The 11,298-nt window shown below is 39.3% G+C and overlaps 1 non-coding gene across 1 annotated transcript; it reads left to right on the top strand.

Moving 5' to 3' along the window:
- The first annotated feature begins 10,180 nt into the window (after positions 1 to 10,180).
- Positions 10,181 to 10,287, top strand: LOC114912859 (small nucleolar RNA R71). Its single transcript, XR_003798816.1, has one exon. It is a non-coding gene; the product is annotated as a small nucleolar RNA R71 (small nucleolar RNA).
- Positions 10,288 to 11,298: the final 1,011 nt, after the last annotated feature.

Raw genomic sequence — 11,298 nt, 5'->3', positions numbered from 1 at the left:
TCCTTAGGACTATTTAGGTTCGATAAAGGAGGATTTATCGATTAGTCCTTAAAACTGTTCACGACCAAATGATAGGCTGTTAATAAGGACGACAGCTTCTATCGAGCATAGGTCGCTGTAGGCCATATGGGTTGGTTGTCCTCTTAACCAAGGAGTGTGGAGACACTGGTATGGCATACAGGTGAGATGTAAGGGTACATCATCATTGAACGTGACCAACTCCAGAGTATTCTGCTGTCGAGAATGTCTCTGATGGGATATAGGTATAAGTGTCCCTTAGACTTGAGATCGCCTCAGTGACTTGCAAGCAACTCACTGTGCTTTGGTACTGGACTAACTGAATTTTTAATTCAGGGACGGAAGGCTTCTGGGCACAGTCAAGTACTTGCGAAGTCAGGAGTGTGATCGAGATGGGATTGACCACTCCAAGAGTTGGAGAAGAATGTGTCGCTGTATTTCAATTTAGCAAAACCTTGGCCAGGGTAATCCATCAGATGGATTTGATATTTTGAAATACAATGTGGACAACCTGATCAGAGTTGACAGTTGAGCTCTGGGGTGTCCTATGATCATTTCGATCAAGGGGATGAATTATATGAAAACTATATCCGCATGGGTTCTAAGGATGTTGTTCTACCACATTCGACCTATCCGATCGTCGGGTACCATTGCTAGATGGTTACTTCGATTGGTATAAGAATTTATTCCTATGCTACCGGCTTAGGTTCGGACCTATGAGGTCACACACATTAGAGTTCATGATCCGATCAGATGGTTGATCAATGATTAAGAATCGTTCTAGGATTAAATGATCAATACGATTGACATTTAACCCAGTGCAAGTGTTGCAGGAGGATCGATTAGCAATTCGATTGCTAATTGGCTTAATTTGATTAAGCCAATGGGCTGAGATTAAGTCTAATTAAATATGATTTAATTAAATTTATTTTGGGCTTGATTGGATCAAGTCCAATTGGTTTATTGGATAAGCCAAGTGCAAGGAAAACTAGTCCTAGTTCAACTAGGACTTGGGTCAATCTAATTTCTAATTTGATTAGAAAATTAAATCAGATTTAAATCTAATTTAATCTGATTAAATTAGGTTCTTAATTGGGTTAAGACCTATTTTAATTGGGTTATCTAATTTTGATTTGATTTGATTTGGGAAACCAAGTTAAAACAAGTCATAAGACAGAATCCTAGTAAGACTAGGATTCCACCTTGCGCCACATAAGCCTTCTCCACGCCCTCTCTCTTATTCAACGCCAATCTCCACTTATTTTGTGTGACAAAAGCCCTCTCTCAGATCTCTCCCATATTCACAAAAGGTCTCCTCTCTTCTTTCTTACATGGAAGGTGGTTTGGATCAAATCTAAAAGGAATAAGTTTGGATTTCGAATTCTATGAGATAGAGTTTTAGAAATCCAAAACTCTTTCAATTTTGCACCGAATTTATCCAAATTTTTTTAGAATTTTCGTGGATTTTAGGGTATATATTGTGCACCCTTTTCTATTGATCCATATATAAAAATATGAAGGAGGTGCTCAAGAGTTGGGCGTCCCTTAACTTGCCATGTTTGGATAAGCCTTGACTAGGTGTTTGACCTAGACAAGGAATCTATCATATCTCTCTATATAAGATGAGTTTCTTCATGAAATTTTAGGAGAAGTCAGAGATTTGAGAGATCTTTGTGTCATCCAAAAATCAGAGAGAAATACCTTTGGATCGTGGAGATATAAAAGATTCAAGTTTGGGTGTCTAGAGAGAAAAAAGTGAAGAAGAAGAGGGTCTTCTTCTTGGGTTTTTGTTTTCGCATCTTTCCTCCCTCCATCTTAAGTTTCCTGAGAGTGTCTCAGATCTGAAACTACTCCTTCTACATTCCATCTTTGGAAGAGTCCAAATCAAGAAGAAGAAGGCACCTGATCAACCATCAAAGAAGGATCAGGCAGTACTAGCATACTGTGCTGATTTCCTGAAGCAGGACTTTTGATCGAGATTCGTGGGCTCGTGTGGATGACTCCTAGAGGCTGGATGCATGTGCGGCTTGCAACATCATCCTCAAGCCCAGATCAGCAAGGTTAGAACGTCTAACTTGCAAGGTAATAGATCTGATCTATTGTTTAATACATACATTAGATGTAGTATAGAAACATGTTGATATGATCAACATGTAGTTCATGCTATATTTATATATTTTAATTTTTGATTTAATGCCATGTAATAATCATGTAATAGGATCTTAGATTAGGAATTTTTAATCTTAGAAAATAAATTTTGATTTATTTTAGTCTTCCGCTGTATGATCTTGAAAAAGTTTCAAGATCTAACCCTCTTTTCAAGATCTAACCCTGAAACCCTAGATCTGGTTCCTTTCAATTGGTATCAGAGCCTAGGTTCTTTATTACATGATTATTTATACATGCTTAGATTATTTTTTAGATTAGATATAATTTATAATCTGATTATTAAATCTAAATTAAAATTTTAGATCAATCACAAACTGCAAGGTTGTCCTGCGTAAGGTTTACCCCTTACAGTGTAAAGGTTGTCCTAGTTTGTGTAGATTTATCTTTAATCATAAATTTGTTAGATATGATCTAAATTAAATTTATGATTTATTAGATTTAAAAGATGTTTAAATCTGAAATAAAATCTCTTTGTTAATAATTTTTGTGCAAAGAAATTGTTTAAAGTTGAAATTGTTTCAATTACATGAACCTGTTTAGATTAGATCTAAAGTAGTTTCATGTTTATTTCACTTGCATCTTGATTATGAATCAAACATGCAATATGGTTGGTAGAATCATATTGTAAAATTATTTTACAAATATGAAAATTATTTTTTGAAAAGCCAAACCCAACCCTCAGCCCAAAACTTAATTAAGAATTAAGAAGTTGTTTGAATAGGTTCTAGGATTGTGAATTGAAGAACCTAAGACACAAACCATAACACATTGGGTTAATGGGTTAGGGGAATTAGGTCCATTAATTGGGTTAGACCTATGGTTAGATTGAAGATGGACTTAATTAGAGAATTGACTAAATCTAATCAATTGTTGTCTTAGATTAGGTCAAGGATTCTCTAGATCAATTACAATAGTTGTAGTTGGTCAAGTCCATGTCTTTAATGAGAACCAAATGGACTTGATTCTTGGCTAAGCGGTCTAGCACGAACTGTTAGGTTGATCTAATCGAAACTAATTAAACCAGTTGGTGTCTAAGTAAACCAGACCGGTGGTTTTTAATTGGGAGCCCGCTTACCTGGCCATTTCTGATGGTGTCTAAGGCTAGCTTTGGAGACCCTCCCACTGATCGAACTTACCTGGTCTCTTGGTGAAATTATGTTTTGATCGGATCACTTGACTATTCGAGCTGACCCATGTCAGCTAGGTAAATCAGTGTGACTATTTAGGTGCTCCTAGACCAGCCCTGGTCTCCCTTAAGCTGACTTGGTGAAGCCAGTGGGAGGATCATGATAAGCTGGTTCATCTGACCTCATCCTCTAAATTATTTAAATCTTCTAAAATTATTAGGTCCTTAAAATGATAAAGTTATGGAGATAACTGAGTCATAGCCTCCATTAAGATGTTTGATAATGAGTCCATTAACTCAATAATCATTGCAGACCCAAAGGCCTGGTGCTTGTTGACTAATGGAATTATCACTCATCATATGATGACTTGGAAGTGTCTCTCTAATGGTGGTTAGGTGAGCCAACCAAAGTTGGGCTTAATCATTCGTTGGTTAGATACACCAAGTATGATCATGTTAATGGTTGGACCTAACCGGATCCTTACAGTGGACGCCAAAGCCTACTGATTAGGTTTCTGGGGCAAAATTAAAATTACTAGAAATTATTTATAGAAATAATTGGTTATGAACCTACCCTTAGATGTACATGGGTTGACCAACCAAAGTTGGGCTTGTGTGCAGTCTAAGTGGATTCTAGTACCCGCTAAGGAATTCGGGTAATTCCTCGAGTTGGAGGTAGAGGCTACCAATTCGAATAAAATAGTGGGAGAAACCTTTTGATTAAAGTCCAAATCTTTAGGTTTAATGAATCAATTACTAATTAGGTTATGGTTCTCCTTTGTGCAAATATGGCCACTTCCCTATCGCTCCGATCATTGTTGGACAATGATAAGTTGGTGGGACCCAACTTCGGTAGCTGGTACCGAAAGTTGAAGATAGTCCTGGAGCATGAACGGATCCTATATGTGATAATAGATCCTGCACCTGAGGAGCCAGCTATCAATGCACGTGGAACAATCAGAGACACTTACCAGAAGTGGCTCAGTGATCGGACCACGGTGCGCTGTATCATGCTGGCTATCATGAGCGACGAGTTCAGTCACAGATTCGAGATGGCTCAGTCAAAGGACAAGCTTCAAGTGTTGGAGGATGCCTTTGGCACACCCGATGACGTGGAGAGGCATAATACTAGTTGTGCCATCTTCAACACCAAAATGCAGGATGGTACCTCTATCACTGATCATGTATTGTACATGATCGAGCTGATGGAATGATTGAGCAAGCTCGACTTTTCTTGCATGAGCAGCTTGGGAAAGATGCAATACTGAACTCGCTGCCCAAGTCTTATCTCCCATTCCTCACTCATTATAGAATGACAAAGCCTGAAGAGAACTACCACGGGTTACTGGGGTTGCTTCAGAACTTTGAGAAGGATCACCAACTTCACAAGGATTCGGTGAATTTAGTGGGAGGTTCGTCTTCTGGTTCTCGACCTTTTAAGAAAAGGAAGAAGAACAAGAAGAAGAAAGTAAAGAAGGTGCAAGTTCAGGCTAGGACATTAGTGCAGAGCCAGACCAAAAAGGTCAAGCCTGATAAGAGTCTATTCTACTGGCAAGCACCCTAGATTAGATAGTGTGTCAGATATCTACTTATGGCACTGTAGGCTAGGTCATATAAACAAGAACAGAATAAATAGGTTGACTCAAGAGGGAATCCTCGAAGTTAGTGATTGTGAATCACTTCCAACCTGTGAGTCCTGTCTTCTTGGTAAAATGACCAAGTCACCTTTTACTGAAAAAGGTGAGAGAGCTACTGAGCTCTTGAGCCTAGTACATACTGATGTATGCGGGCCCATGAGCACCAGTGCTAGAGGTGGATATTTCTACTTCATAACTTTCACGGATGACCTATCCTGATATGAATATGTCTATCTGATGAAACATAAGTCGGATTCATTTGAAATGTTCAAACGATTCTGAAGTGAAGTAGAAAAATAAACTGGGAAGAGTATTAAAACTCTTCGATCTGATCGAGGAGGAGAATACCTTTCTAATGAGTTTCTCACATATCTAAGAGAGAATGGGATTCTCTTTCAATGGACTCCTCCAGGAACACCACAGCATAATGGTGTGTTTGAAAGGAGGAATCGGACTTTGTTAGACATGGTCCGATCCATGATGGGTTTTTGCTAGCTTGCTGATATCCTTTTGGGGATATGCACTCGAATTGGCCTGTTATCTGTTAAAAGGATTCTAAGTAAGTCTGTAATTAAGACTCCATATGAGATATGGACAGGGCGTAAGCCGGTACTTTCACACCTTAGGGTCTGGGGGTGCCCGGCCTATGTCAAACGATTAGTCACAGACAAACTTGGACCTAGGTTTGACAAATGCTCATTCATAGGGTACCCCAAAGAGACAAAAGATATTTTTTCTACCATGCTGATGAACAAAAGGTGTTCGTCAGCCTTAAGGCAATCTTTTTAGAAAAGAGTTCCTTGGTGAAGGAACCATTGCCTCTAAGGTTGAACTTGATGAAGTTCAACAGGTAGAAGGACCGACACCAATAGCTGAAACTGAGTCGGATATGATTAGATCACATCCGGAGCCCAATATACCTGCACCATTAAGGCGATCCGGTAGAGTACCGCGTCAGCCGGACAGATACTACAGTTTCTTGGTCCGGGATGGTGATCCCATCGAACTTGATGAGAATAATGAGGATCCGATCACCTATATGGATGCTATGCAGAGACCTGATTCCGAGAAATGGCTTGAAGCCATGAAATCCGAAATGGAGTCCATGAAGGTCAACGATGTATGGACATTGGTTGACCCACCTGAAGGGGTTAAACCCATTGGGTGTAAATGGGTCTTCAAAAGGAAGAGGGGCGCAGACAGAAAGGTGGAGACCTATAAAGCCCGTCTGGTTGCCAAGGGGTATCGTCAACGTTATGGTATTGACTATGATGAGATGTTTTCCCCTGTGGCAATGCTCCAATCTATTCGGATAATGCTTGCAATAGCTGCCCATCTGGATTATGAGATCTGGCAGATGGATGTAAAGACAGCTTTCCTGAATGGAGAGCTGACTGAAGAGGTGTATATGATACAACCTGAAGGGTTTACATCCACAGATGAGTCCAAGGTGTGCAAGCTTCAGAGATCCATTTATGGACTGAAGCAAGCTTCTCGGAGTTGGAACATGCATTTTGATAAGGTGATCAAAATGTATGGCTTCATTAAGAATGGAGAAGAGCCCTGCATCTATAAATGGGCAAATGGTCCAGTTGTGGTATTCCTTGTCTTGTACGTGGATGACATTCTCTTAATCGGGAATGACATCCCCGCACTACAGGGAATAAAAGTTTGGTTGTCATCACAGTTCTCCATGAAGGACTTGGGTGAAGCATCCTACATCCTAGGGATGAAGATCTATAGGGATAGATCTAAATGGATGCTTGGGTTATCCTAGTCCATGTACATAGACACTGTGCTGAAGAGGTTCAGCATGGAGAATTTCAAGAAGGGCTATCTACCGATAGGCCATGGAATTTCTCTCTCTAAGAAGGATTGTCCGACAACTCCTGAAGAGAGAGAGCGTATGAGTAGAGTCCCATATGCTTCAGCCATGGGATCTATCATGTACGCCATGACATGTACAAGACCAGATGTGGCATACTCACTAGGAGTAGTGAGTAGATACCAATCTGATCCTAAAAAAATCACTGGAAAGTGGTTAAAGCCATCCTTAAGTATTTGAGAAATACTAAGGACCAATGGTTGGTTTATGGCGAGTCAGATCTGAAACTTGTGGGGTTCACAGACTCCAGCTTCCAATCTGACCATAATGACAGTAGGAGCATGTCGGGTTATATCTTTACTCTGAATGGTGGAGCCATCTGCTGGAAGAGTTCCAAGCAGCATACTGTGGCAGACTCTGTTTGTGAAGCGGAGTATATCGCAGCATCAGATGCCGCGAAAGAAGCTGTGTGGCTGAGAAAATTCATCAACGAGCTCGGAGTAGCACCCTCCCTCGATGGTCCAGTCCTGCTCTACTGCGACAGCACTGGTGCCATAGCTCAGGTGAAGGAACCCAAAGCACATTAGCGGACGAAGCACATCTTGCGCCGCTTCCACCTGATCCGAGAGATCGTGGATCGAGGTGACGTCGACCTTCAGAAGATCGACGGAAAGGAGAACCTAGCCGACCCCTTCACTAAAGCCCTGGCAATAAAGGAGTTCGACAACCACAAGTCGAAGATGGGTATTAGATACTGTGCCGAGTGGCTTTAGGACAAGTGGGAGTTGTTGGGAAATGTGTCCCAAAAAGTCAATCGTCAAGCTGTTGACGGTTGAGCAACCAAGTATTGTAATTGATTTGTTAATAAATAAAATATATTTGGCATCTTCATCATAAGCTTTCATCTTCTAATGAACTCCGTTGTTATGATGAAGTTCTTAGGACTATTTAGGTTCGATAAAGAGAGGATTTATCGATTAGTCCTTAAAACTGTTCACGACCAAATGATAGGCTGTTAATAAGGACGACAGCTTCTATCGAGCATAGGTCGCTGTAGGCCATATGGGTTGGTTGTCCTCTTAATCAAGGAGTGTGGAGACACTGGTATGGCATACAGGTGAGATATAAGGGTACATCATCATTGAACGTGATCAACTCCAGAGTATTCTACTATCGAGAATATCTCTGATGGGATATAGGTATAAGTGTCCCTTAGACCTGAGATCGCCTCAGTGACTTGCAAGCAACTCACTGTGCTTTGGTACTGGACTAACTAAATTTCTAATTCAGGGATGGAAGGCTTCTGGACACAGTCAAGTACTTGTGAAGTCAGAGTGTGATCGAGATGGGATTGACCACTCCAAGAGTTGGAGAAGAATGAGTCGCTGTATTTCAATTTAGCAAAACCTTGGCCAGGGTAATCCATCAGATGGATTTGATATTTTGAAATACAATGTGGACAACCTGATCAGAGTTGATAGTTGAGCTCTGGGGTGTCCTATGATCATTTTGGTCAAGGGGATGACTTATATGAAAACTATATCCGCATGGGTTCTAAGGATGTTGTTCTACACTTTCGACCTATCCGATCGTCGGGTACCATTGCTAGATGGTCACTTCGATTGGTATAGGAATTTGTTCCTATGCTACCGGCTTAGGTTCAGACCTATGAGGTCACACACATTAGAGTTCATGATCTGATCAGATGGTTGATCAACGATTAAGAATCGTTCTAGGGTTAAATGATCAATACGATTGACATTTAACCCAGTGCAAGTGTTGCAGGAGGATCGATTAGCAATTCGATTGCTAATTGGCTTAATTTGATTAAGCCAATGGGCTGAGATTAAGTCTAATTAAATATGATTTAATTAGATTTATTTTGAGCTTGATTGGATCAAGTCCAATTGGTTTATTGGATAAGCCAAGTGCAAGGAAAAACTAGTCCTAGTTCAACTAGGACTTGGGTCAATCTAATTTCTAATTTGATTAGAAAATTAAATCAGATTTAAATCTAATTTAATCTGATTAAATTAGGTTATTAATTGGGTTAAGACCTATTTTAATTAGGTTGATCTAATTTTGATTTGATTTGGTTTGGAAAACCAAATTAAAACAAGTCATAAGACAGAATCCTAGTAAGACTAGGATTCCACCTTGCGCCACATAAGCCTTCTCCACGCCCTCTCTCTTATTCAACGTCAATCTCCACTTATTTTGGGTGATAAAAGCCCTCTCTCAGATCTCTCCCACGTTCACAAAAGGTCTCCTCTCTTCTTTCTTACATGGAAGGTGGTTTGGATCAAATCTAAAAGGAATAAGTTTGGATTTCGAATTCTATGAGATAGAGTTTTAGAAATCCAAAACTCTTTCAATTTTGCATCGAATTTATCCAAATTTTTTTTGAAATTTTCGTAGTTTTTAGCATGTACATTGTGCACCCTTTTATATTGATCCATATATGAAAATATGAAGGAGGTGCTCAAGAGTTGGGCGTCCCTTAACTTGCCATGTTTGGATAAGCCTTGACTAGGTGTTTGACCTAGACAAAGACTCTATCATATCTCTCTATATAAGATGAGTTTCTTTATGAAATTTTAGAAGAAGTCAGAGATTTGTGAGTGCTCTGTACCATCCAAAAATCAAAGAGAAATACCTTTGGGTCATGGAGATATAAAAGATGCAAGTTTGGGTGTCTAGAGAGAAAAATGTGAAGAAGAAGAGGGTCTTCTTCTTGGGTTTTTGTTTTCACATCTTTTCTCCCTCCATCTTGAGTTTCTTGAGAGTGTCTCAGATCTGAAACTCCTCCTTCTACTTTCCATCTTTGGAAGAGTCCAAATCAAGAAGAAGGAGGCACCTGATCAACCATCAAAGAAGGATCAGCGCAGTACTAGCATACTGTGCTGATTTCCTGAAGCAGGACTTCTGATCGAGATTCGTGGGCTCGTGTGGACGACTCCTAGAGGCCGGACGTATGTGCAGCTTGCAACATCATCCTCAAGTCCAGATCAGCAAGGTTAGAACGTCTAACTTGCAAGGTAATAGGTCTGATCTATTGTTTAATACATACATTAGATGTAGTATAGAAACATGTTGATATGATCAACATGTAGTTCATGCTATATTTATATATTTTAATTTTTGATTTAATACCATATAATAATCATGTAATAGGATCTTAGATCTAAGAATTTTCTGATCTTAGAAAATAAATTTTGATTTATTTTAGTCTTCCGCTGTATGATCTTGAAAAAGTTTCAAGATCTAACCCTCTTTTTCAAGATCTAACCCTGAAACCCTAGATCTGGTTTGTTCATAAACTGGCCCTTACCCATTGACTCTAGCATGATTCTAGAGTTTGAATTTAGTCCCTCATAAAAGGTTTGGCATAGTCTCCAAGTCTCAATTTCATGGTGTGGGCATTGGGTTAAAAGATTCTTGAAACGATCAAAACACTTCCAGAAAGACTCACCCCCAAATTGATAAAATTGATTAATTTTATTTCTTAACTTAGCTGTTTTATGATGTGGAAAAAATTTTCTCAAGAAAGTTTTTACAAATCCATCCCAAGTTGTGATCGAGTGGTTGGGCAGACTATATAACCATTTCTTAGCACTGTCCTTGAGAGCACAATTAATCAGCCTAAGTTTAATAGCATCATCCGATAATTGGTGTATTCTCATGGTGTCACATACTTCCTCAAATTTTTTAATAAAAATATATGCATTTTCATTACCAGTGAATTTAGGGAGCATGTTAATGATTTGAGGTTTAATTTCAAAAGTTGTTGCATTGGTTTGGGGAAGTCTGATATAAGATGGTTGGGCTGACCCAACAGGATAGCAAAGATCTTTTAGGAACTGAGGTTGATTGACTTTACTCATTGTGGACTCAAAATTTTTTTGGATTAGGGTAGGATTTGAATCAGTTCTCACTAATCGACCAGATATCCTTGTCTAAGAAAAAATTTGAGAATTTTTAGTTATTTTTGTAATTTTTTTTAAAAAGAAGAGGAAAGAGAGATAGATGAGAAGAAAATTCTAAAGATGAGAGCTTAAGGATTCCTAAATCGAGAAATGATAGAGAAGAGTGTTTTAATTAGGGTTAATGGTTGTAGGTTAGTAATCAAGTTATGTAGACAATCCTAACTAAGGGTAACCCTAGATCTAGACAGCTCCTAACTGCCAAGATTATCTTTGAGCACTCCAAGTAAAAGACTAGCCACTCGACTAGCCAAGTAAGTGTAAGGTTGGTGGGGGTCCCCCCGTTGCTTTTCTTAGACACCAATTGAGTTAGTCAGGTAAGTGAATGGAACCAATTAAATAACCACCTTCCTTCAGGACGTAGTCCCTGAACCACTTTCTTAGACACTAATCAAACTGACTAACCCTAATCTGATCCAACTCTTTGGATCCCTTATCCTATTGAGCTTGAGAGTCCTTAGAGGCCAACATCTAATTGATTTTAAGTTAAGGTTTAAGTCAATGCAATATGCACGATGGTGATTTGTGGTTTAAGAAAGG

This window comes from Elaeis guineensis, chromosome 3 (assembly GCF_000442705.2).
Source record: "Elaeis guineensis isolate ETL-2024a chromosome 3, EG11, whole genome shotgun sequence".
NCBI classification, from domain to species: domain Eukaryota; kingdom Viridiplantae; phylum Streptophyta; class Magnoliopsida; order Arecales; family Arecaceae; genus Elaeis; species Elaeis guineensis.
The sequence above is the reverse complement of the archived record's forward strand: the minus strand, read 5'-3'. Positions and strand labels throughout refer to the sequence as shown.